The sequence below is a fragment of the Ixodes scapularis genome, unplaced genomic scaffold (genome assembly GCF_016920785.2).
Source record: "Ixodes scapularis isolate PalLabHiFi unplaced genomic scaffold, ASM1692078v2 PGA_scaffold5__190_contigs__length_132052651, whole genome shotgun sequence".
Classification (NCBI taxonomy): Eukaryota; Metazoa; Arthropoda; class Arachnida; order Ixodida; family Ixodidae; genus Ixodes; species Ixodes scapularis.
Window position 1 is genome coordinate 127330521 of NW_024609880.1, and position 27186 is coordinate 127357706.

A 27186-nucleotide genomic window follows, 5' to 3' on the forward strand; every position below is an offset into this window, starting at 1 on the left:
AATCTAAACAGAAATAATATTTTTATGGCGTCAGGAACGAAGCAGCATAGAAAGAGTGCCCTTCAAAACGACAATAATAATTACTAAAACCAGCATGCCCGATCTCCGCTGGAGACTCCGAGGCACACTGGAGTAGTCGTCACGATAACAAATCTAAAGAAACAAAATAAATAGCCTTACGGTCGCCGGCTGCGTCATAAGGCCTCGCCAAGTGCGGAGTATAACGGTCTTGGCATACGGTATGTATTGTGCATTCGTTATTTTCTTTTCTTTTCTACCACGTCAAATTCTGACGCCAAGACTCTCTACCTCCTCCGTTCCAACGCGTTGTTTGTTATTATTTTAACAAATCAGCTTCAAATAAGGGTCGTGGCACCCAGTAGAGTAAGAAAAATAATAAAAAAGGAATATTCCGAGCAACCAGAGCAGCACGGCTGCTCTGGCCGCTCTGGCCAGAGCAGCTCCTCTCATCAAAGAAGACGCCGTCCGAAACTCCAACGGCTCCCTTCTTATTTTTTTTATTTTTATTTACTTTGTTACTTCATTTTGTTGTTGGGTTCGACTGCTCCCTTCTCCGTGACGATGCCGTCCGTAAACATACGTTTGGCGTTTTTTTTTTTTTTTTTTTTTTTTTTTTTTGTCACGCGATGGTGTGGTCCGACCGATCAACCAATGAGTTTGTTAGAATTGTGTCACGAGGTATAAAATGGCGGATGAAATAAATATAATAAATGCAAAGAAGCGCGCAGTTCCCCCTCGGCGCTTTGTGCTTTGTTCTTCCAGAGGCGAGCATCGCAGTGCCATGGTGTTCAACTTGTGCCGTCTTCTTGGCGCCATGAAAGACCCTCTTGAAGCAATTAATTTGCTTTAGCGCGTTGGCCTGCTCCTGGCTCCTGGGTTTTCGTGCGTGTCCAGAGTGCGAAGCTGCGATGACAAGCTGCAAGTCCGCGCTAGATCTGCGGATGGCTACACGGGGGGGAAAGGGGGGGGGGGGGGGGGTGCGGTGTGTGGATGATTCGTGAGGTGCCCAAGAGGAAGTCGGTCAAAGTTCAGTGCCGGGGCGAAGTCTCGATACGAAGCGGTTCCCTTTTCGAAGGATCGCACCCACCTGACGCTTCTCCAACTCATGAAAATCATCCTCCGGATGCCAGAACCTACCGTGCGCCGTCATTCAGCGGGAGGCTGATATCGCAAGTAAGACAATAACTGATTGGGCGAGCCTTTGTCGGGAGGTTGTGCTAAATACCGTCTTTAAGCATTCAGACATGATTGGTGGCGACGGCGTGACTGTAGAACCAGACGAGAGTATGTTCGGTCGGCACAAGTACCATCGCGGGTATTTAAGGCCTGGCCAGTGGGTTTTCGGCGGTGTGGCGCGTTGCAGCGGGTGCTGCTTTCTTGTTCCCGTGGAGACCCGTGACGCTAAAACCCTGCAAGGGCTAATAGCCGAGTTGGTCCACCCTGGAACAAGAATAATTACTGACTGTTGGGCTGGCTATCGCAAGCTTGCAGATGACGCTCGCTTCACGCACCTCACCGTCAACCATAAGCTTAACTTTGTCGACGCGAACAGTGGTGCGCACACCAATACGGTGGATTGCACCTGGGCCCACGTCAAAAACTCTCTTCCATCTGGACGGCGCGAGAGCCACCATTTCACTGGTCACCTTGCAAAGTTCATGTTTTGGAGGAGAGACAAGGCGCGCGGAAACACTGATAGATTCCAGTCGTTCGTCGCCGCGGCCGCCAAAATCTAGAGCCCCGACGCAGACAGGGCGAGGATTCTGACGGCCCCGGTGACTTCGAGGGATCCGCTGCGCTGAGCCCGTCACCCGCCTGCATGCATAAAGACGACTTATGCGCCAACCGCTCGTCAAGTGCTCGTTACGTCAGTTATAGGTTCTGGTCGCGGTCTAAACGGTCCTTTTCAGGGCCCCCATATTTTGCAAACGGAGCTGTGTTTTGAATGCGGCACGCCGTGTCTCTGTAAAAAGTTCACAGGAAAGACCCAGCAAAGGTATGTGGTCCCCAACTTGGATATCGGGTGTTATGATTCAAATAAAAATTGTTCTTGCTTATTTCGCGCCTGTGATCAAAATAAATGCCGCAGTTGCAGTCGTCCCGCGGTGCTGTTGCTCGCCCATTCGCCGTCGGCGTGCCTCAGCTTCGTCGTCTTTGCTAGCGGCGCACCGGCGAAGGCGGCCTTTGATCCGAATAAATGCCGCCGTTGCAGTCGTCCCGCGGTGTTGTTGCTTGCTCGATCGCCGTCGGCGTGTCTCAGCTTCGTCGTCTTTGCTAGGGGCGCACCGGCGGAGGCGGTTGATCTGACACACCGCGTTCGGATGTGGCTAGCAGACGGCGTTCGTAAAATGGCGTCAGCTGTTGCTGGCTTCACGCGGCGGTACCGTGCGTGCTTCTATTCATTCGGCGTTCGTTGCCATGGTGACGGCGAGGAAAGCAGACGAACTTTTTGATGCGGAAGAACGCTGCGGCGTAGCGATACCAGGTGCGTTCTAAGGCCCTTCCCGCAAGCTTTTCAATGGGCGGAAGGCGAACAAAAAGAGTTCGAAATAAGGACTTAACGCAGAAGGCTGCATTTCTCCAGCGCCTCATAATTTGACGAGCCTTGCACGAAAAGCATGTTTTTAGACCGGAGTTTGGAGATAGTTTTTTTTACAACAACATGGGTCTAAAGTATCAATGTGCCGAATCCGGCATTTAAGTATCTTATCCCAAGGTATCACAAACTAAATAAATGCTTTCCTGATTCAGTATACTAAAAAAAAACAAAAAAAAAAAAACGTTTAGCCTTTTTACTTTCGCGAAGAAGGAAGACCAGCGGAGCTGCACTCAATACACTGTGTGCTTCTTCTTCGTCGTCGTTTGTTTTTCGCGCTGTTTCCTACGATGAATTCCCACCAACGCGCCCAACTATCCGTTCTTCTATTATAACTGGAAAGGTTGCCGCCATCTAAGAGCGACGGCGGAAACCATACTAGTTCTGTGCTTGCCGCCGTCGCTTATAGATGGCAGTAGCTGTCCAGGTAGGTTTGTGTCAACATACACGGACACGATTCTGGGGAACCTAGCCCTACACCACAGCTCCGCTGTAAAAGCCCCCAAACGAAAAACCTTTTTTTATTCGCAGGGCTTTCTTTTTCGTTTTTTTTTTTTTTTGTGCTCGTGCGCGCAGCTTTGCGCTTGGGTGGCCATTTGCAAAATTCTTGCCAGCTATCATCATTATGCCATTAGGAACCGCATATTGCGGGGGGGGGGGGGGGGGGGGGAGGGGGGGAGGGGGGGGTACATTTTTTAGTTGCGGACGAGGCGCATCTGCATTTAAATCGGTTGCCATGATATTAGGAATATTTATTTGTGCCCTCAATGGGTTGCTGTTTAGTTTCGGTTCAAAGAGGAAAAGAAAGACGGCCATGAAATTCAGAAGGAATTGTCAGCAACGAAGAGGTCGCAAGACTTGTCACTCCAACAGTAAACTTGCCATCCACGTCAATGAACGATCTCTATCGATCTACATAATGAAATAACTTCTGCCATTATGTAGAACGATTACCAACTACCCCAGCTATCAACCTTATTACAGTTTATATCTATCGAGGACGTTTTGCGAAGGGTTCGTACTGGACTCGCAGCAGGTGAGCATATTTCAGTTCTACGACTTCAAAATAATTGGTGTTGTGTGGATATTTATACAGCGTGAAGTTGTTCAGCCATTTCAAAGTTGTGACGAGTCACTTGCTGTAGATTAGGAATTTTGCCAATGCGGTACAACCGCTCGCCTGGGGTCTTTAACGTGCACCACGCAGTATTGACGCTTTACACATGCGCCAGAATACAGCCGCCATTGCTGACCTTCTCTTGTTTTACCGAGATACCAAGCCACTGAAATTGGTGTGGACGATCCTCCTCAAAGGGCAATGCTGGGGAGCAGGAGAGAATAAAATCTAAGATGTCGACAACCTGGCCTGCTATGGTAATAATGAAGTGAAGTAAACGTAATAAGGGGGAACAAAAACTGAAGGTCAGTTATGGCGGCGCCCATGCACAGCTGCTGCAAAGCGTCTTATACACGACCGCACGCCGGTACGATGCTCATCCAGATTGAAACGGGCAGGGGTGGGGATTGAGCCCAGGATCCCTGGGTTCTGCAGCACGAGCTTTCGCTCCACGTGCTCCGAGCTGGTGTGCACTAACCCACTCGGCCACCGACTCCACATACTGGAAGTGACGACAATTCAAGATGGCGGCGCCCCTGTGGAAAATGTCTATATATTTTATTTTATGAAGTCCACACGTTTATTTCATTTTAGATCGGTCGTGATAATCACTTCCAGGCTACTTTTAGCTGCAACCTTTAGTAAGCTTAACACCCTCAAGCTCGCTGTCAAAGAGCAATATATTTTTCTATGTATATCGCACGTATTGTGTTTTTTGGAGGTAATTCATCGTGCTGTTTTCATTACACTATGATGATACACGACATAGGCTATTGTTTTCCCGATAAAATTCGTCTGACCCGTAATAAACGAACTGCAGTCCTTGCGCAGCAATTCGACTTTTCCTAGCACCGCGAGAAAGGCATGGAGAGCTGTAACTGAGGGTACACCATCCAATAGGGCCAATCAAACGGCGCTTTGTGCGTCTGCTTTTACCGCCTGGACCAATCAGACGCTCACGTTTTTATGCGTCTGTGACGAAGTCACAACAACAGCCTCTGCGCAGAGCACCGCGAAAAAGGCACGGCCAAGTACAGCGCACGTGTACGTCTGTCGCGAAGACAAAGAAAATGCGATGCGCGGGCAAGCAGTTTCTTCCTGCGGGACGTTCGTGGACCTTCGTGCGGTTCTCCGCAACGATCGCGAAAAACTGGTTCCGAGGCGCTGCCGCAAACGGACAAACACGGTCGCCGAGTCCGATGCGCGACCATCTGTGTCTAATGGCGGGTTGCTCGAACATGGCGGCGACGCGAGAGCTCGCCTCCAGAGGGCGTTGCCGATGCACCCGCTGTCGCTCGCGGTAAGCGGGCGCACGCCGAGTCGTTGCGAATACGCTTCGATTAATCACATCCGGCCAAACGACGTTCTGCAACTGTCGTTCGCCGCAGAGCGCCTATTATACCTGGATTTTGCTCTCGTTCTGGGAAGCGGTCATTGACGCGGCACCTTCAGGCCGGTCTTACTGCGGTTGCTGGGCTGTTTCTGTGTCCTTGATTGTGCAGAGCGCGTTCCTTCCAGTTCGCGCTCAGTGCATTGGGTATTCACATGAGAGAGAAATCCCGGGAATTTCTCCACGGCACGCGCATCCCGCGACGAAAACGTCAGGCTTTGCGATGGGCAAAAACCTCGCGTTTTCGTCTCGTGATGCGCGCGCGCCGGGGAGAAATTTCCGGGATTACTCCCTCGTGTGAATACCCCTGGCCGATTCACACAACGGACTGACCCGCGGACGGATTGAGCACGTGACAACATGTGCGCGGTTCGTCCGTCTCTCAAACGCATCCACACGAGAGAGCCAACAAGCAGATGCCAGCGAGGACGGACCGACCTGTTCGCCACCGGCGCGCAGTTCCGCGAAACTCCAACATCGCACCGTGGCACCGCTGTCCAAGAAAGAAATCGACGTGGACGCCGCTGTTACGTACAGATCGAGACAAAAAATGTGATAGGCATCGCACAAAGCGTCCCTAGCTTCACTAACCCAAGGCATGACAGTGACACAGACATAGTCCCTTTCGATAAGGGTTCGGCTTAGAAGCGAATAAGTTCTGGGCTCGCGGTGGGGCGTTTCGAGATGCCTTCACGCACTCCGCACTCGTGGACAACACTCGAGTACAGCACAGCCACAAGAAAGGTCTTGATCTGTGAAAGCCTGATTGGACGTGCAAGAATTATCGCGGCGTGCCAGACGAGTTTTGACGGGAGCTTCTTGACACGGACCCGGAGGAGTACCGGAACCTCCGTCGCGTCAGCCGGACAAAGTTTCTGCAGTTTCTTTCACACGTAGAACCAAGAATCGCGCATCAAAATGAACCATCGAAAGCACAAAACACAACGATACGCCACTTCTGTTATAATAATAATAATAATAATAATAATAATAATAATAATAATAATAATAATAATAATAATAATAATAATAATAATAATATTAATAATAAAACAAAACCAATAAAATATTGTGCCGTTGCCAGACTAAACGCTTTTCAAGTCAATCTCTCGCCTAATTCGCAAGTGAAAAGGCGCTCGACTTTATCAGTCCACGCGTCCGCGGACGAGGAACGGTGGCGTGCCGCTCACGTGGTAGACGGTCCGCGGACGAAAATCGCGATTTGGTCCGTCGTGTTAATCGGCCTTTAGTGCCTGTCCAAACAAGATACTGCAAAAACCGTGAAGCGACACGACTCCATCAAAAATCGTGGAAGTTGAAGCGTCCGGCAGTCCGATGTCTGTCTGAACACCTCTGATCCAACATCACAATTTTCCTCCTCGCTTCCTTCGCTTTTCGGTGACCTCGGTTCTCGTTAGACTTGATGTCACACGGCACCTGCCTATGCTGACCACCTGTTCTGCCGGGCCTTCGAATCCTCGGCTGTGCTCCAAAATGTACTCGATCTCACTCCAGGGTAAGGATTTTGTACCTTTGCGTTCGAACACCTGCGAGTAGGTGTTCGAACACGAAGGTACAAAATCCTTACCTCGGAGTAAGATTGAGTAAATTTTGGAGCACTTCCAGCGTCGTTCTATCTGTGTTAATTACGTGACACGACCCGCCGGAGTATAGCTCGAATGTACTTTGGTAAAATTTTGAACACAGCCCTTCCCTTTCCCGTTTCCGGGACCTGAAGAGCAGCGGAGGCGTTGAGCGTTTGACAGACAGTTAACAGAGCTTGGTAGCGGCTGTGTACCCACGTGATAACATGTTCAAGGTCCCCGTGACAGGCCCGGGCGACCTTTGACAAAAGGAACTTCGGCAAAAAAAAAAAAAAAAAAAAAAAAAAAGCCGAAAGCCTGTCTTGTCTGTTTGTCTTAAATGTCCCTCTTTCCTTATCGTGAAGTGGAGTGGAGCACGATTTATGTCGGAGTCGTATCGCCTCACGATTTTTGTAGTATCCTGCTTGGACAGGCCTTTAGGGGGACCGGTGGCCCAGTGGGGTAACGCACCGCAGCTGGGAGCACGTGGAACGAAAGCTGGCGCTGCAGAACCCAGGGATCCTGAGTTCCACCCCCATCTTCGCCCGTTTCGATCTGGATGAGCATCGTGCCGGCGTGCGGTCGTGTATCACTACTGCGTGGTGCAGGTTAAGACCCACAGGTTCACGTTAAAGACCTCGGGATCCAGGTTGTACTTCACTGGCTAATGTTTCCTCTACAGCTGAGAGACCAGTCGACCGTTGAGGCTGACTAACTTCCGGCCCTCTAAACATTCCCAAAAGATTATTACTACAGTACTACTCGAAGTACTACATTGAGTGAAAGCTCCTGGTGCAAAATCGCGATTTCAATGGGTCGGCCAAATTGGCCTCCCACAGTGGAAGGCTGGAAGCATTTATAGCAATAAATTCTCAGTGAACAAGCATTCATACAACGAAGCTGACTTTGACTCGGAAAGATTTGACAAAATACGTTAGAACTGTAATGACCGAGTCCCACTACAGCGACAAACAGAAAGAACCGACACAGACAAGCCTGAAACAAGTGCAGCACCCGCGCGATGGTACTACTGTTGAAATTTGGGCTAGTTGGTGAAGCATGTTTATGGGTAAAACAGCGTGAACAAGGACACAGGACAGAGTAGATGCACACAGACGGAGCGCTGACTATCAACTGTTTATTTTGAAAGGAACGCCCAACGGTGTGGTCACACCAAACAAGAATTACGTCACGACACATGACCTTCACATGATCGTCTCAAGTTAAAGCCCCTCAAAAACGCCAACTGATCACAATCATAAAGATCTATCGAAGGCGCGCTGACAGAGTTGTCTTTGAACTTGGAAATGTAAAAGGCCTCAGTTATCTCCGCTGTTCGTTGGTGACCGTGTCTTCCCAAGACCGTGGTATCTTCAGAAACCGGAGGGCAACCACATCCGTCGCAGTGAACTGCCAGATTCCCTGACGGAGATTCCCTAATCGAACACGCGTGTTCACGTAATCTATCATTAATGCAGCGACCGGTCTGGCCGATGTAAACTTTTTTACAAGTCAGGGGACTACTGTAGACCTCCCCCCTCCTCCCACCCCCCGCCACGCAAAGGACAAACTTGTTTTTATGCTGCTTATCACATGCGGACCTGACAACCGATTCCCGCTCCACCCTCGGACATAAACGTCCCCGCTTGGCCGCTGCTGAGAAAACGACAGCCCCGGCAAGAAATATGCCTATATCTTCTTTTTTCAACTCCAGACACTTCCTTCACCCTCTTCTTTAACGTTGTATATAAAACCGTCAGTTGTGAGTAAGCGCCTGTCCTGTCCACTTGTTCGTCTGTCCTTAACTAGCCCGCCAGAATATTTTGATTGAGGTCATTTCATAAGCGTTGACTGACATACTTCTACAATTAAAAAACATCAAGCTGTTTGCTGCAACTAAATTGAAATACTTTGAAACATGCGTGATAGTTAAGAGATACACCCTAATTACCGTAAATAATCGTAAGAGGCATTCCAAAATCAATGTGCTCGAAACATGTGCCGACTAAAAATAATCTAAAATATTGGTTTTCACGCACCTACAGCATCGTGTTGTTCCAACAATAAATAAAAAAAATGATCGCAACTGATAACTATTAATGCCATAGATCAGTGACACCAATGTGTAACTTTTCGGGAGAATGACCCGTACACCATTCTCTCTGATGTCGTCCCAGAGCGGTGGCGCTGGACTCTGGTTTCTGCGCAAGCGCAGTGGCCCCACCTGGCAAAGACGGACTTGTTTGTTAACCTTAGACGTCTGTCAGGTCACCTCCTGGACGAGTCTGTCTCCGAGGCAGGGGTCGAACTGCGCAACCGATGTCTCCATTTGGTCGCTAGACAAATCGGGTGACGAGCCTCTCTCTCTGCGCAGAGCCGACCCGCCCACCTGTAATCGAGTTAGCCCCCGATTCTCCTTGAACAGCCTCCGGGCGCCCCAGCGATGAGCGCGGACCTGGTCGTCGACATCTGACAGCGGACGCGGCAATCCTCCGACACGAAGCCATCGGGCCGCTGTCCCCTCGGCCCGAAAGAAGCCCAAAAGCCCCAAACCTGTTTCTCCGAGCACCTGACACTACACGCTCCGTGTCACCTTCCGATGAACCGCGGCAGACGCTAAGAGCCCAGTCAACGCCGACCACAGCCAACGATCACAAGCAGCGCCGAAATTGCATCGTCACGGCGCTCCTTGTTTTTCTGGGTTCGCTGTCACCGATTAAACTAATCGCTCACGGATGAATAAAGCGCGGGATCACTCCCACATTCACTGCGCGTGGTTGATTTAGCAGGCAATAAGAAAAAAACGTAAGTGACGACAAGCGCCGAACGACACACTTTCGACTCTGCGCAATTTTCGTAGACCGTTTTCCCAGCTCGGCTAAGCTCTCCGGAACGATGACGCCACTACTGCGCACGCGCGGCGCTATAGCCTCGCCTCCAGAGTTCCGGATTGCCTAGCGGGTTGCGGAGAACGCGTTGCGGGTAGCGGAAACGATCTACGAACACTCCCTAACGTGAGTTTACATGGGCCCCACGCTCGAACATCCTTCGACGCGCTGACACCTGGCCGGTCTGTGTCTGCACTGGACTGCGATGACGTCGATATTGTAACGCGCGCAGACTGTGATTATTTTAGGTGGCATTGATCCAGCACTGTGAACGTATAAGGCAACGACGCAACCAGCGCGTCGCTGCGCGTTCCTTCCGGAGGTCACGTGATACGAACGCGGCATCGGATTGGTTCCGGTGACTGGTGTAGCGTCCGCTGCGGTCCGTCGGGCAACGTCGTCCGAAGCGGTGGAATGGCGTTCCCGGTGGACGAAGACGGCGCACGTCGGCACATTTCACGACCCGTTAACCCTCGGAGACGGAAAGAAACCAACACACAAAACGAGCACTGGGAAACAGGAAAAAGGACACGAATTGGAAGGACAACACGAAACGAATATAATTGGAGGAAAGAGGGGAGTGGAGGAAAAATAAAGTAGAGATGTAAACCGACATAACGTACAACCGTAGTTTGAGCTGAAGAAGAGACGGTACGCGGTAGGTTGACGCAAACTGTCGCCGCCGCTGTTTGTGGGCCCGCACGCAGCGCGAGTTGGTACGCGGCTTTTTCGAATGACGCCCCTGTATAGCTAGGGTCATTATTACGTATGCGCTTGCGTTGCTGCTCGAAGAAATGCCCAGAGAAAAATGCGTTCATATGTCAGCGAATGTGCTCCCGCATGGGAATGGGCGCTTATATTATTTTCCACGAGAAAGAAAAAAAGAAACCTTATAGAAAAATACACCTTTTGTTCCGTCGAGTTCCCAACCCCACTTTCTGAGTTCATTTTTTCGCCTAGTAGCAAATCAGCACTTCTGAGGTTGACCTCTTCGTGTTTGTTAAAAAACTGTTCTTTCCCTGTTTTTCTCTCGGTCTCTCTCTGTGTTCGTGTTTCTTTTGTGTGTGTGTGTTTTTTACGTGTTAACAGGTGTTTTGTCAGTGTGCCTTTTCCCGCGAGAGGGCGCATAGGTCCCTGTCGAAGAAGCTATACCCGCGTCCGTATACCGGTACGTGTATTTGTATTTGTTCTCACGTTTGTGTGTGCGCACGTGTGTGTGTATTAATGGAAACACTTTCAGCAGGTTCCTTTTGAAGTTCCTCCTGTGAACCTCGCTCCCGTTTGCGTTTTGTTTGCGTGCATATCTGGGCATGTCTGTCCCATTGAATGTATGTGTGTTCATCTGTTGGGGCTTATGAATGCGTCAACGCGAGTGTATCCGTTCGAGCAAACGTATGTATGCGCATGTGTGTTCGGGTGTGAACGTGTGTGCATGTGTATATGAATATGTACGCGTATGTTCGGATGAATGTAGTACGTATGTGAACGTGGGTGCTTGTGTTCACGCCTGTATATGTGTGCATATGCGTTCATGTGAATTCACGTCTGCGAACATGCTTGCATGTGTATACACATGCATGTATACATTTGTACATTTGTGTTGGGGTGAATGTAAGCGCGTGCATGTGTGTTCGGGTGCACGCGTGTATGTAGGAACTCGTGTGTTTGTGGGAATGTATGTGCGCGCGTAAGAGAGAGAGAGAGAAGGCAACTCGCGTGCGCATCGGGAGTGCACTCACGCCCGCATGGCCGGGCGCCCGCGCACATGCTGGCGTGCGTGTGCTGGCAAATGCATGTGACCGCTTCAAATTTGCGCGGAAGAGCCTCCGGTCACGAGCGCCGGCTTGCGATGGGCCGCTCGGTTCAGTCGTCCGCGAATTTGCGGCGGTGTGGCGTCGGCACGACCTTTTGTTTGGTCCCGGGGTTGGAGGTTGACTGATCGATGACTCTGCGGTCTCCAAGTTTTTTCTCTCTTCAGTTTCGTACTTCTCGAAACTCTTTGCCCGGGTTGCCCTTCGGACGGAGCAGACGTGGGAGCTAGAAGAAGAGATCGAGGAAGAAGCGACTTCGGGGTCACGCTCAAGTCAGAAACCGAGAAAAAAGAAGCGTGATTTCCGTTCTTGCGGCCATTTGTCTGTCTCGGGAATGCTTCCTGGAGATGCGTTTCGCGCGTGGGAACCGAGAGATCCCGGTGAACTAAGTGTTCACGCGTTTGTTCCCGGGTACCTGGCCGTGTGGAGAGGTTAATTGAAAGGCACCAGAGACCATTACGCGCGAGCGAACGAACCCGTCGATACAACGAATTCTGCTGGTTCGCGCGGGCGGTACTTTGGATAACGCGAGCCAGCCACAGCCCACGGAAGAAGGATGTGTGTGCCTATTTGTCTCGTTCTAATCAATATGAGGATGTAACAGGCAGGGCACCTTTTTGCCGGTGCCTCCGGAGTGCACTCGTCGCCTTTCGTTGCATGCTGCGCGTGGACGCTGGAAGCCTCTCGCTGAAGTAACTCTGTCGCGCCCTGCACACTCATTTTTTTATTCATTTATTTATCCATTCATTCATACAATCTTCTTTTTTTTCATTCCTTCCTTCGTTCCAATTATAACCTTCCCTTCCTTTCTTCCTTCCTTCATTCATTCATTCATTAATATCCTTATTTTCTAAACGCACCCCGGAATCCCGGAATGCAGGATGGTCCGTCAGTGCCTCACGAAAGCATACAAGCAGTCTTTTCCTCACTCCTTTTTTTTCCCCTTTGTTTTTGGTTTTGCCGAGGAGGCGGCGTACATGAACGCGACCGCAGAAATTTCACACACCGGCGCTATTGTTCGACGCCCGTCCACGACTAAACTGCCTACTACACGCTCGGTGTGTGTCCGTCCGTCCGCCGTGCGGCCGCCAGAAAATAAGAAAAAAAAAAAAGCGGCGTACGGCTTTCCTACATACATGTGCAACAGTGTGTTTGCGTGTGCAGCGGGGCGACCCGTTAGAGCCGCTCACGTCGGCTCCGGGTCTTCCTCGATGGCTGCGTCCGTCGGCGTCGGTATTCCGGGGCCGACCCCTGGAAGCGGTCTCTGGGAAGCGGGCGCCCTCGCGTGTCGTTCACCTGACCTCGGGTACCTCGGGGGTGTGGGAGTCCCTCCGCCGCCCCCTCGCCTGCCCCGAGGCAACTCTCCCGAAAACGGCCGACATTTCGGCATCGTGGCGGAATCGCGGCGACGAGAGACTTGGTACAGCAGGACCCGGTTTGAAGACTGCGCGCCGTTAGGTTTGGGAAGATGGACGCTGCCCTCCGTGGTTGGTGTTGCGTTTGGACGGTGGAGTCGGGCTGGAGGTACGAGCGCGTCGCTCTCACGAAACGATCGTCGCGAGCACGTGCGCGTAAACAGGCACGCAAGTAGTCGAACGCGTTGTTCACTATTAGATGGTATAACTCACTCTAGAAAAAGGCCCGTGCGTCTACTTTTCTGCACAACACTCGGAGAGCCAATCATCGCAACTTACGGAGGCAGCTCAGTGAATGACGATGCCGAAACATCTGTTTAGACCAAAGAACGCAGTCTGAGTTGGGACATTAAGCAATGAAAGAGTGGCGTTTTGCATTGCTTAATGTCCCAACTCAGACTGCGTTTTTTGGTCTAAACATATGGTTCGGCATCGTCATTCGCTGAGCTGCCTTCGTAAGTTGCGGTGATTGGCTCTCCGAGTGTTGTGCGGGAAAGGAGACGCATGAGATTTTCTTAGAGTGTGTGAGGAGCTGAAAACGATGGGGATCGGTGACCAAGTGTGTTAACGTACCGCAGCTTGGAGCACGTGAAGCGAAAGTTGGCCCTGCAGAACCCAGGGATCCTGCCTTCAATTCCCGCCCTTGCATTTCGGTCTGCATGTAGTATGCACGTCGTAGCGGCGTGTACGTGTTCGCGTAATCCCTACCGTGCAGTGGACTTTAAAGACCTCCAGGATAGCACTCGTACTGCAGTGGCTAAATGTTTCATCTACAGCGTGTAACCACGTAGCAAAACACTAGAATACTAAATTAAGGCTGTCTGAACACATAACGTCTAAGGCGCACTGTTCCCTAATAAACGGTACAAGTGTGAAGATTGAGCACGCAACGTTCCATCCCCATTGCAGCTATCGGTCGCGGCGCGTGCCCATCCATACTCGTACTGCCTGTTTGTAAATAGCAGAAGATAAGCACACATCGCACGGAACCATAAAGGCCGGGGTGTCGATTGCTATAAGGTGTTCCTAACGTCTTGCTGATGCCAAGCTTTAGAACGCAACAACAGGCTCCTCGCTACTCCAGAGGAGGCGGTGCCACTAAGAGGAAAATGTGTGAAGGAGAGAAGAGGGGAAACACCATCTGCCCAAGCGCGCAGCGAAAACTGGGGCGACCTGGCGGCCAAAATGTGAAACGGGGAAAAGACGATTAAATGCGCGCCGTTGGAGCGGTGAATGGGACGGTAGTTCGGTATTACTGCGTGGGGCATTATTCTTTTCGAGGGCGACTCAACACTGCGTTATGAGTGCAACAGCGACATTAAAGCGCAACTCTCATTGAGAAAGGAAGAACGGCCTGCAGCAATCCGCGGTCATCTTTCAATGTATTAAGATCAAGATAGAAAAGCCTATTTCCTACCTTGGGAAAAGAAAAAGCAAGGTATTGCAGCCTTGAAAATATTTACAATTATTGAGAGCCCGGACCTAAAAATGAGCCTGACAAAAAGCATGAGCGGATGCCATATTTGGGACGACGGAAATCTTACGCGCCCCAAAAAAAACGACGCACGCACGCACGCATGCGCACACACACACACACACACAAAGAAAAAAGGAGCAACGTGAATGAAGTAGCTGCCTCTTGTGCAAGTGGCGGTTACCCTCACCTTGTCCGCGCGGTGAACTTTCAACCCCGACGACGCCGCTCGCGACGAGCTGGGAAGTGAGTGAGGCCGCCCCCCGAAATACCGCCTGCTGTGCGGCACGACAGGAACCGCAGGAGGGCCCGACGCTGTTTGCAAACGCCAATTCAAAACGCTTAGACGTCGCAGTAATTTTCTTTTCCCCTCCGTTCGATGTTTCTCTCCGAATACGATGTCCCTCGCGTACGTATCACCGATCGGCGTAAAATATTTCTGTCCAGATTTGGGCGCAAGAACACTTCAAAAGGGTTAAGACCCCCAATCTGAGTTCTCACATTAAAATTACGAATGAAAAGAGTGAAGGTATCGTCTGGAAATCGCGTCACATAAGTCGAGAAATTCGTTAATCAAAATTCTGTTTTGCCACCCAACCGGAAGCCGCTAGGTCAGAGACGACCAGCGCCGAGTTTAATTATAGTTGGGCAAAGATCGAGATCAGGTGACCTTATGATAAGCGGTATCTGGATATTCACAAAATGCATTGCATGAATCGTAAGCGCTTTGTCTCACCCCGCATTTCTCCGGTCACAATCGCATCCAAAGACATTCCAACGAATGTGCGAGTCCTGCTATAAAAATGCAATGAAACTCACTGGACGAAAACAGAACGTTTTTTTCGAGAGAGTCGATCTGTGTGGCCGTTGTTGACGCTTTTCATTGTCTCTTCTACTCTAGTGCCTTACAAACACACTGTGGTAACTCAGAAAAAGTCATTCCTGCAATAACCCAAGCCCGTGAAACTTTTCCGCAGCCAGTGAGAAAAACCTCACGTCAGGCAAACACCACCACCACCACCACCACCACCACCATCGTCGAAACAGCGCGAAAACACGAGGACGTGGACGAGACAATTGGGATGAGCGCTCGTCCCGTGTGTTTCTTCTACGTCTTCATGTTTTCGCGCTATTTCCACGATGAATTCCCACCAACTAACCCAACGATCGATTCTTCTCAAATTATAATACGGAACATAACTAAAAAAAAAAAAAAAGTTTAACTTCAGCGCTTTTTTTTTTTTGTGGGGGGGGGGGGGGGGGGTCTCTTACCGTTTATATTGCTATTAAATAAAATACAGAGGCTATATAAAAGCATGATTAGTGAGTCCTGCTAAAGCATGGGAAAAATAATAAAGAAAACACGAAAATCTTGGAACGTACGAAATCGACCTAACACTTTCCTGTGTGCATGTTCACGATGGCAAGCTTCTAAATCAAAAGATGTTTCACTAGGCTTTGCCAGCTGCTATTAATTTTTCAGTAGACAGTGGGCATGACCGCGCAAAGGTTTAAAAATAATCTTAAAAAAAAAAAAAAATTGAGATCTGGTTTTGTTAGGTGCAGAACGGGCACATGAATGCGTGGGCTTCCCCACTTTGCACCTAGGTACTGGGAGAAGCGGCAACTCGGTCAGCTGCGTTTAGTCAAGCGAAATTCTTACATCTCACTGGAGGGAAGCAGTAATGTCGAAAGTTTAAAAATCTGGACTGGACATTTTATACGTACTTTAATGATGATTTATTTTTCGGGCGTTTTATTGTGACATGGGCGCGTGCTCGGTATTTCACGTAAACAAACTCTTAAAAAAAAAAAAAATAAAACGCAGTGGGGAGATATTCGTTTGACGTATAGAATCTTCAATTTCACGCCTTGTATGACACGTTGGCACTTTTGAATGGTGTTGCTCGATCGCTCTTCGAGTAGTCTGGCCTGTTGTCTTTGTGAACTGGGCCGAGAGGATGACGCGGTGAGAAAAACGGCGCTGGGCGGGGGAGAAGCTGGGATGCGTTGAACTGCCCCGCTATAAAGACGAACAATAGGCTGTCATCGGTGGGTACATCGTCTCGAGTTCAGCCCCTTTTGTCTTGTCAAATGTGCAGCGACTCGGTCGTCCCCGCCATTCCCGAGTGGGTTCTTTGTTTTTCAACTGTACTGAAAAAAGTTCGAGCCCAAAACAAACAAAAAACACACAAAAAAACACGGTCTTAGACGGCTATAACGATTGTTTCCTTAAGAAGTTAGGCTAAACGTTTAGGCACGCCGAGTCTGAACTTTTGAAATATCTAAGTGCTGGATAATTCGAAAGAAAAAAAAAAGTGCAGCGTCGATTTTCTATTAATTGCGTTGGCCAGCCAGTTTTCCGAACAAATAAAACACGTTAAATTTGAGGAAAGGGTTATTTTATTTTTGCATCTGTAAATTATCTCGCAATTATCCCCGCAAAAAACTAGAAATATTTAATTATCTTTCTGTTCTAACATACCTCTGCTGCTTTTTGTTTTCTTTTTGAACAAGCACCGCAGTTGAGGACATCAAGCAATAATACGCACACTTAATTACATCAATTACTTCAAACCTTACTTGACGGTTAATAGACGTCCATTTATTCTTGTTCTTTAATATTAACTCCCGTAGTCCTAAAAAAATATATTTTCTGCCAAAGGTATGGCGTCTTCTTTCGTCGTTGAAAGAACACATTTGACCATTGAAGTATGCGACCGTTAACCTTGTGTTTTCAGTTAAAGTTTACTGAGTTATGCACATACACAAGCCGGTCTAACGCGAGTTCGACTCCACATCAGCAGCAGATGGAAATGGACGCTTTTCAAAAGTAAATGCCACACACTGGCAGCCACAGAAACATTCAGTGCTGTCGTACTCATGGCAGCAGTAGAAACACTCTCTAGTAGTAACGCTACGCTTTAGACTTCGCAAAAAAAAAAAAGTGATGTATCTGAAGAGGTATTCCGTAATTACTTGTACGATGACGGCACGCAGTTTTGACCAAAACGTCGCCATCAGAGCGAGGGAGCCGATATTCAAAGGGCAATGGGGTCAATATTGCCCCGAATAAAGCGACGAAACCGAGTCTCGAAAATGGATCCCGATCGAATGAACCCTCAAACGTTCCGCGCGAAATTTCGCTTCGATTACAATGTATAATATATAACGAATATATACTGGTCATGTATTCAACAGTTTACGTATGTTGACTAGGACTTCAACAATGCGACAACAAGAGGTTTACAATAACAGGATTACACATGGCATATCAATCCAATATAGCGCGTCGTCCGTCGATACCAATTTGATCCGAAGCATTAGATTACATTAGTTATGGTGTAAATACTACAGTTTTGACTGCAACTGAGAACAATACACCGCGTGTTTGTTCTTCCAGCACGTGTGGACTTTAGTTCGATAGGTACATTTAAGATATAAAAAAGCAAACGTTACAAATCGAGTGGAGCGCATGTAACGATTCTTGCATGCTGTAAGAACGCCCCCATCAGGATAGCATACGCGGGTCTGTATAAATATGCAAACGGATGACAAGCTACGCGAAAGACGCGAGAAATAATTCCGCATCCGGCGTAGCGTGGGCTCCTAATGATGGGAAAACATCAGCGACTGTGACCCTGACAATGGGTCTTTGTTCCTCGACAGTCAATGCCTTTTGTCTGCCGAGTCATGAAAACCGAAACAAATACCTTCTTTGGGATGGGATTCAGCTAAGAAGGCGGGATAGGCCAGCGTGTAAGTTAGATGTATTACGATATGAGTAATGTTTTGTTGTATGAGGATTACGGGAAGTTAGTCTTGCTTGCGCCTGCTGTTTCTGTTGCAGGTGTACGATTTATACCCGTGCCACATGGGCAACTCGAATGCCATTTACAACGAATGGCATTTGTGTGATCGGCGAATCAGCTCGCAATCTGTCGCGCGTGGAATGAACTACGCGCGCTGATTGGCCATCCGCTCAAATGTCATTCGTTGTACACTCTAAAAATGTTTGTGCGTCTACTTTCACGCACAACACTCGGAGAACCAATCACCGCAACTTACGGAGGCAGCTCAGCGAATGATGATGCCGAATCATATGTTTAGACCAAAAAACGCAGTCTGGGTTGTGACATTAAGCAATGCAAAATGTCACGCTTGCATTGCTTAATGTCACAACTCAGTCTGCGTTTTTTGGTCTAAACATATGTTTTGGCATTGTCATTCGCTGAGCTGCCTCCGTAAGTTGCGGTGATTGGCTCTCCGAGTGTTGTGCGGGAAAGCAGACGCACGGGCTTTTTTAGAGTGTAAAGGGCATTCGAGTTGCCCGTGTGGTACGGGTATTAGCCGGTGCAGTACGACTAGTAAGTCTAAAGCCAGTAATGGAGTCACGACAGCTCGCCAGTCCGTTGGGGGTGCAAAAGATTTCCGCGTTCCTCCCCCGTGTTGGTGACTCATCCCCTCCCCCCTTCCCGCCTGTTCTGACGCCACTAATAGTTACAGTTAAGATGAAGGTACACTCTCGTTATGCAAGGCACGTAAGCGTGCCATACATTAGCCCGGTAGGGAGGTAGAGGCATAAAGCGCGAAACACATGTACGACGAAACCGTCCGATCCGACGTCCGACCACGCAATATGACAGTTGGAGGCGAGGGTTTTCAACGCTCTCCGATGCTACGAAAACACTCGCCCCCCCAAGATCATTCCGGCAGTCCGCACGTCGGATCGGACGGTTTCGTCGTACCTGTGTTTCGCGTTTATGACATTTCTGCCTGACTGAGACCTCCGCACTCCCGTAGTTTGCGGCAGAGACACCGGGCGCGGAGAAGACTCAGTTCCCGGGAAATCGCGGATCCAAAGCGAAGCGATTTTCTCCCGCTCCTTGTTCGCTTGATTCGAATCCGCGCTTGCCGGAGTGGCCCCGACCAGCGCCTTGGCGTTCCCGCAGAGCGCCGCTTCCGCGTTCATCGAGCCCCCGGCGGACGCAGCAAAGCCCCACCGCGTGCCATCCTCACCGCTTTCACACACTTCCCGCGCTGGCCGTGCAGCCGGTGCGGCAACAGCAGTCTCCCACCGCGTCTCGCTCTGCTGACGCGAGACTAACCTCCTCTAAACGGACGGACGCCGTCGGAACTCGCCGAGCCGTACGACTGCAGCCGCCGAGCACCTCGAGGAAGGGCGGGGATGCAACGGCTTGCCGGCTCTCTTGTTCACACAGGTCGGATGGAGTCGCCGAATCAGGCACGGCCTGCTAAGTCGACTGGCGGCGGCTGCACTCCGCGTGGAAACTGAAAACTGCCCATCCATCGTAGAAAAGACACGCTGTGGTTTATCTGCGGAAAGCATTCTCGAAAGCTCGAGATATGCTCGGAACATGCCTTCAGACGTTTATGACCAATGTCCAATGCCAAGAAAGAAAGTCGGACTGTGTTTTGTAGGCGGTGCGACTAAGGGTCAGCTCTGCCGGAACATCATGCGTCTAGTCAGTGTAGTGCAGAAACCCTGGCATCTTCAAGAAACGGAGGGAGTGGCGAGACCGAAGTAGCAAAGCATCGAGTGCTTTTTAACGCTTCCCCTTCCCCACCAGTCCCAAAATTTTGACCGTCCTTCTGTTCGTGCATTTCTCGCTAAATTCAGCGAAGAATTTGACGTCACTTGACCTAGACATGAATTCAGTTTCCCCGCTAAATTTAGCGGAAAAATTGACGTTGCACGACCTATACACCAATTCAGCTTCCCCGTTAAATTTAGCGAAAAAATTTACGTCGCATGACCTATACAAAAATTCAAATTCCCCGCTAAATTTGGCGGGCAAATTGATGTCATGTGACCCGACGTCACGTGAACTATACACAAGTGTAGTTTTCCCGCTAAATTTATCGGGAAAATTGTCGTTACGTAAGAGAACGTGACGTGAACCACCCCTATACGAGACTGTATATAGTCTTTTAGAAATTAAAATAATTCCTCCTTAAACGCTGCATTTCGTGCATCATAGGACTTGGAAGGTTTTCTTCTAATATCTGCTTCGCAGCCAATGAGATTGCGACATTAGGAATGGCGAAATACCTATCCCAAAGCATGGACATAAGAAGCCCTCCCGTGTGTCATTTCATGACAGGCACCACATGCACTCGATTTGAGGCCCGATAGCAGCGGAGGCTACGATGCGATAGGGCAAATCAAGCGGCACCAAAAGTGCACCGTCACGGCGCTCGTCGTCTTTCAGAGTTCGCTGTCGGCGACAGAACCAATCACGCAAAGTAAATGCGCCACTATCCTGCGCTTTTTTTTTTCTTTTTTTTCGTTTTTTCTGCGCGTGATTGGGTTTTAGGCGTGACCTGAACCGCTCATTTAGATTTTTTTTTTTTTTGTTCTTCTTGGGCCAAATAAGTTTCATCCAGTGCTGCTAGGCCTTTTCGGAGAGCGAGAAAAATACTCCTCACTCCGGCATAGAAAGTCAAAATGTCAAACAAAAAACTCAAAAAAAAAAAGCGCCTTATTGACGCAATGCGGTGCGCTGGAAATTCAGGTACGTGGATAGACAAGTTCAGCGTCTCCGAGCAGAACGCGTCAATCTGGTCCCAGATGTTTTCCGGAATTCGTGCCATTTGTTGCACTCGCTCTTTAAATCTCGGGCGGTTGTCTCACCAACCTCCTCAGGTATGAGAAGATTCCTCTACTCTATTTCACCTTATGATGCACCGCAGGAAAGGCTATCAAGCTCGAGCTCCTTGCTCTAGGGCACATCTCGGCGGCACAAGCTCTTGTGCACCAAGGGCAGCGGCCAACACCATGAGCTCGCGCTTCTAGCCTTCGCTGCGGTACAACATAAGGTGAAACGGAGTATAGTAGACCGTTTGTGAACACCGTCCCAAACTAAATGGCTGTTCTTTGTCTTTTCTTTTTTTTTTTTGTACGCGAACTGGTTTTCGTTTTGTAAAACCTTGGTTACACTGCCAATGCATCATATAAAATACAGTATGCAGACAGTGTGCGAGGTTCTTTCTCGTATCCTGTCACACTGGTCATGCAAAAACTCTCTGTTTGAAGCTCACATCCGCGAGAGGCAAACAATAACTACGTAGGTGCTTGAGGTGTGCCCGAAGAGAATTCCCTCACGTCTGCAGGGAATTAACACCGTGCGTGATATACGAGCAGGGTGACGGTGGATGTAGACGCGCGAACCTTCCTGGACCATTCGCGGATACCGTCCCGAATTATATTTTTGTCCCTCTTTCGCCCATTTCTTGCCGCGCAATCCGGGCCTGGTTCTGTAACCCGAGTCTCAGGCATGCACACTGCCACAGGCACTCCGCAGGAAGTCTCGCGCACTTCCTGAGGAACCGCAGCCCGCGCTTCCTCTCGGCGGACTCTTGCCCACACTAAGCACAGCGATGCGTCCCCTGCGGTGGCCAACAAGAAGCACGGCCCGGTTGAGTAACCTCTGTAGGAACGGTCATGGCCCGGCACGGGCCCTCAGGCGCCAGGGAAGGCGGCGAGGCCAAGGTCGCTTCGAGCGGACCCAGCGGAGCGTTTCCTCCGATCGAACGATTGAGTGCCTCGGCCCGCTTGCTGTGTCTCCGGGGTTCTATTTTAGTCACCGCGAGACCGAGATCTGATTTGCCTACCGCGGAGCTAGTGAAGATGGCGTTCGCAGACGGTTCGTCTGCTATAATGCGAGCGAAGAACGCGGTCCGCCTGCTACGAATTGTCGTTCGCAGACGGAAATAAAACGAGAAACGTTTGCTAGCAGATAAAAAAAAAAAAAGAAGTTGATTGTCGGCTATTAAATAATTAATTAACTAAGCACCGGCCGCGGCGAATAACTAATTATTCGCCGCGGTGCTTAACAAATTAGGCACCGCGGCGATGTCAGGTCGGACGCAGGCTGAAATGGGCCTTTTCTACATACCGGCGGCACCAGACGGTGGCTGCACGAACTAAAAATCGAGGAAGTAACCTATCTGCGCTACCAATCGATAATGGAAGCCACGCTACCAGCTTTTTCGCTCTCTGAGCTGCGGCGCGTGCCCAACGGGACTTTAAAGAGGGACATCCGTGACGTCCACCCAAAGGTCGTGTTTTTCCTTCTGTTTACTTTCTTTTTTTGTGTAACCCAATTATATATATGCTCCAGTTACGTGTTCTACTCGCTGATCCACAGCCTCCTTCCGAATTTCCTCGATTTTTTGTTCCGACTTCCGCCGCTTGGCATCGGGCGCTCGCGCGTGCGCAGAACGCTTCTCGGAAAAGGTCCATTGTGATCGTCTGCTATTTCACGGTGTAAGTCTTTGACAACCCGCGCTTTGTTTGAAAATCTCAAGTTGTTCCGCCACCGCATACAGTCTGATATGGGCCTGTTTCTCCCGGCCAGGAGGCGCTGCAGCGTTCACGAGACGCGACCACAAAAGAGGCGCCTCTGCTAGCGTCCGCAAGACGCGGCCATCTAATACTGACGTGAAGCGGCGTCCTAGCGTCCCATCATGTACCGTCCTCGGGCGTACTTACACTAGCGTCTGTCAGTTTCCCTCGGCGTCTGTTCATGGTTCACGCGCACTAACAGAGCGTTTGAACGGATGCAACGCTACACACAGTGGGAACGCTACCCAAAAATATCCTATGTTTCTCGCAAAGGGCGCTGTTCACAACTTGAGAGCTACAGGTCTATCGACAGGTGCATAAAGGAGTGCCAAAGAGAAGTACATCAGAGGACGCGAGACCTCTCTCCCTATATCTCTATGTACGTGAGACGCTCTCACCAAAATATTACGAGATTACGAACTCGTGAAGGGGTCAAAAGTGTCTCGTTGGTTTGTTACGCGCATGCGTGGCTCCAGGTCCAACCAGAGGCCGCTCTCGCTGTCGCTCTCACCTTCCAAGCCGCTCTCTTATACGTATAGCTGGTTGTATGCAAATCTCCGAATGGACTTTCCCTGCTGCATGCCATTGTAGCAGGCCCGCGGTGGCCCCGTAGGCCCTCTTGGCAAACTTGTTTCCGCCCTGCCCTCCTTGTAATTACTGCCATTAAGGTCCGTGGGTTTGCAGGCTATGCAGCCTCTCGGGCGCCGCCGTGAAAGTTTGGCCGTCGTGTCTTCTTTTTTCGCGCATTCCGAGCGTGTCCACCGGGGCATCTATTATTAGTCGTGGAATGGAAGATGGAACTTGTAGGCACGCTGCTCTTGTCCCCTTCGCGCGATATAAGTATCGAAATCGTCGGGTTCTGCGCGCATTAATTCTCGATAGGTGCACGTGTGGGTGCGAGCAGGGAGTATCCGTACTCGAGGCAATGGCGACCTGTAGAAGATATTGAGCGAGTGGCTGCCGCTTTACAAACAAGTTCACGACTATACCACGACGCGGACACTGCAATCGTGCCATCTGGTAATAAGGCGGCGGTCTGTAGAACTGTACTATAGTGCTGCCTGCCGGCTCAGTCAACACCACCCAGGATAATCAAAGCCCGTGCCCTAGACTTTCGACGTCATCACAGTGAGATCGACACAGATATTGGAGTCGAGTGCTGGTTCGGCTGCCTAATCAACGTTTCGACAGCCGCTCGGCATCGGGTCCAAGTGCTGAGTTGGCACCATGCGACTGTGATTAAGTTCCATGGAGGAAGAGGAGGATGTTTGCAGGTCTTGATTCTTCAATGTTGTCTTTGCTCAGTTCCCAACGGATTTCCAAAATTTCTTTTTTTTTTTTTAGTCGCTATTGCTGTGAGCAGAGTCGTTGAATGATTAACCGTGTGTAGTTATGAAGCAGACATCGTTAACATGATTTATAGGTTTGTGAAATGGGTGAGACATTTCAGGAGCTGATTTATTTGACTACTCAACTCCACTTCCACAGTAGCGGAAAATCAAATCGGTATTGACTGGAAAGGGCGGTCGCAATTTTGGCTGCTGAAGTTCGTTAGCTGCAGCTTTGCCTCTGTTTCAGTGGGTATAAAATAAAAAAGTCTCATAAACGTTACGCTGTAATTTTATCTTTAATGAAATAAAGTATATAACAAGGAGACATTGGTTGCTCCCAAATGCTTCAGTAAAGAGAAAGTTTTCAATGCGAATAGGACTGCATATGTTCATTAGAATATCACAATACATATATGAGTCCAGGATTTAAACGCTGCAACCAAGAAACAGCACGTCTACATATAATAAAATAGTAAAGAACACTCTGTATACATTATAGTACACTCATACTACATTTGGAACTGTTCATGTAAGCTACGATAGAACGTGCCGCCGTCGCTATCTTCAAACATAATAGGGTCATTCATATTCCCGTAACAATACTTCTTTTATCTAGTAAGGTTGATCCTTGTATATGCAGAATTATATATATACGCGCATTTCCATCCCACATATTATAACGTAAAGATACGGCATAAGTATTTTTTTTTAGATCTCTCGCTAGGGAGGCACCGGCGCGTGATTGCAGCTGCATGTTGTCCCTCGAGTTTGTTTTTGTCGCTCGTTACAAAAGGCTAGCCATGAGGGCTGGGGTACCTCCAAAACGTGACACGTCGCTATCCCCCCCTTCAAATTTTTCGAAATTTAGTGTGGGTGCAATTTATTGCTAGGGTAAAAATTTCAGAGCCATAGACTTCAAGTAAATAAAACTGATTCCATTCCCTGCTCGGGATGCCTCTTCCCAAATGGTCCACCGGAGCCATCTTCCGCAGAAACTCCAAAATGGCTTGGAACGCTCTGTCCGCAGTTCCCTGTGGTGCAGCACGGACAAGATCTTCGATTGTCGAGTAGTAGACACCACTGCAGTCACTGAAAGTCTAAAAAACGCAGGGCTTGTTCGGTCCATGCTTATTGCTCTGTGATTCGTTCATGGGCGTTCTTTTTGGCTAAGGCCTCAATCTCATTGACTAGGTAGCAACAATAAGATGCCCGGAAATTGCCACAGCCTGCCTTTCTTATGGCGAATTCGCGTGGTTCTTTCTGCGCGCTTTCGAGCACTCTTTCCAGAACGCGCGAGGTAGGGGGTGGAAAGAGAGTGCGCTGGCTTGATCGGCTGGTTCTTTCCAAGGACGTAAGGACGTCACGTGGTACTTGGACGGAGATCACGTGGGTTTGTTGACGATGGCCGGCAGTGGCCTGTGGTGGTGTGAGGGTCCGGCATGACGGCGATGAATATCTGGTTCTACAACGTGCTTGTGCATTCGACGGTGCGAGGATTGCAACGGAGGGATGACATTCGCTTGTGACCGTAACAGGAAAAGTCGACGTGGGAAGTATTCCCAGTTCTTTCACGAAATCGTTCATCTTACGGCGGTGAACTCGCTAAACCTAACCAACGAAGAACCTACTCGCAGAGCTTGCCGTTGTTTTACTGGGCTTTGTGGTCACTTCAAGAAATGTTCAGGTTTGGTAAAAGGGCGTTCGAAGATTTAGGCTGCATGACCGCTATTGCAGAGGCGTTCACTATCGAAAACGCGATGAGTTCAGGACCCTTTCCAAACATTGCCTTTTGTTTCGTTCTGCAAAAATCAATTCGCATACTGTTTTTTTTTTTTTTTTTTCATTACCATTGTTAAGAAGTTTTACTTCCGTGACTGGTCTCAGAATGTCAGAGCGCTTTGAACCCAACAGTTGTGATTGGCTGAAAAGGATCCCGAGTAGCTCTGGCGGCGAGGAAGAGGCACTCTGCTGAAATTAAGGTCAGAAAGAGAGGAGACCACCCGAATTCACCATTAAGCTGTCAGGGGCTAGAACCGCATATGACAGTAGAGGTCCTTCTGCTCTGCGGCATATTCTGAGCAGAAGGACGTTTCCTCTCCCTCGTGCATCTACTTGTCCCTGTTGTTGTGGACCGTACTCGAGGCGCAGGTTCCTTTTCCAAGCGTATCTGCGAGTGGACATGCTCGAGTCTGAACGCTGAACACCCTCGGGCTTTCCTGGTAATTCCTTTCGTGCTCCGGAGAAGTGCGAGGGGCGACAGCGAGAGAGTCATTGATACCGCCTCACCGGGGTCTTTTAACGACAGCCTGGCTCCCGAGAGCATTTATCTTCTCGTCTTCCTCTTGATGTAGTCCACTCGTCCTCTTTGCCTCTTCTTTAGTTTTTATTTGTTCCACGTAAACAGCGCGTCGTTCCGGGACAGGCACTACTCTAATAGGTTATGGCACGGACGCTGTCCTGCTTCCCCCCGGTTCTATCTCCGCGTTCCACGGTGGTGTCTTCCTTCGTGTTTGCCTGGATCCAATAGACTTTGAAACAGTTCTCTCCATTTGTGCCCACCGCTTCTGCCGTTAATTGTTAGTTCGTTACCTGTCCAACCCGGGAAATTAAGCTTCTTTTTTTTTTTCTTGCGCGCGCGCGTAAGTGTGTATCCCAGAGCGTCGGGAATTAGGCTGTCCAAATAAAGAAATGCTTGGCAGACGCGGCGTTTTAAGATTGACCCGACAAAAGACATGGCCGAAGCCACAAATCATTCCGTGAGGTTTCGGGGCCAGCTTCGTATCTAATGGTGGGGGTGTGGCGCGAGGACTGCGGGGCGGTGTTTGTCTCGTTCGATCACTGGAATTCGTCCCGCCTGAAGCACCTCGCAACGACAGGCGCTGATGGAGCGATAAATTATGCTCGTCAGTTCAGCCGGGATCTTTTGTTAGGCAAGTAAAAGTATACATCTTTCGCATAATTGATGCACATACGAGCTGTGCTCATTGGATAGTAGCCTCTTTCTAACTGACGGTATAACTTAACCTGGAACACGCGATTGATAGTGGTGACGAAAATAAGCTGCGGAATAGGGTATAGCGAAAATACAGAGACGCGAGGAAGGTACAACGGGTGACAGAGGCACTAAGAATTTGCACTCGTCCGAACGGGAAAATAAGGGCAGGTAATTACAAACTTGCAGCAGCGACAAAT

The 27186-nt window shown here is 49.5% G+C and overlaps 1 protein-coding gene across 1 annotated transcript in view; it reads right to left on the bottom strand.

Annotated features, from left to right (window-relative positions):
- The window catches only part of LOC8052641 (histone-lysine N-methyltransferase 2D-like), an 89031-nt gene that overhangs the window by 34448 nt on the left and 27397 nt on the right, over nt 1–27186 (bottom strand). The window lies entirely within an intron of this gene.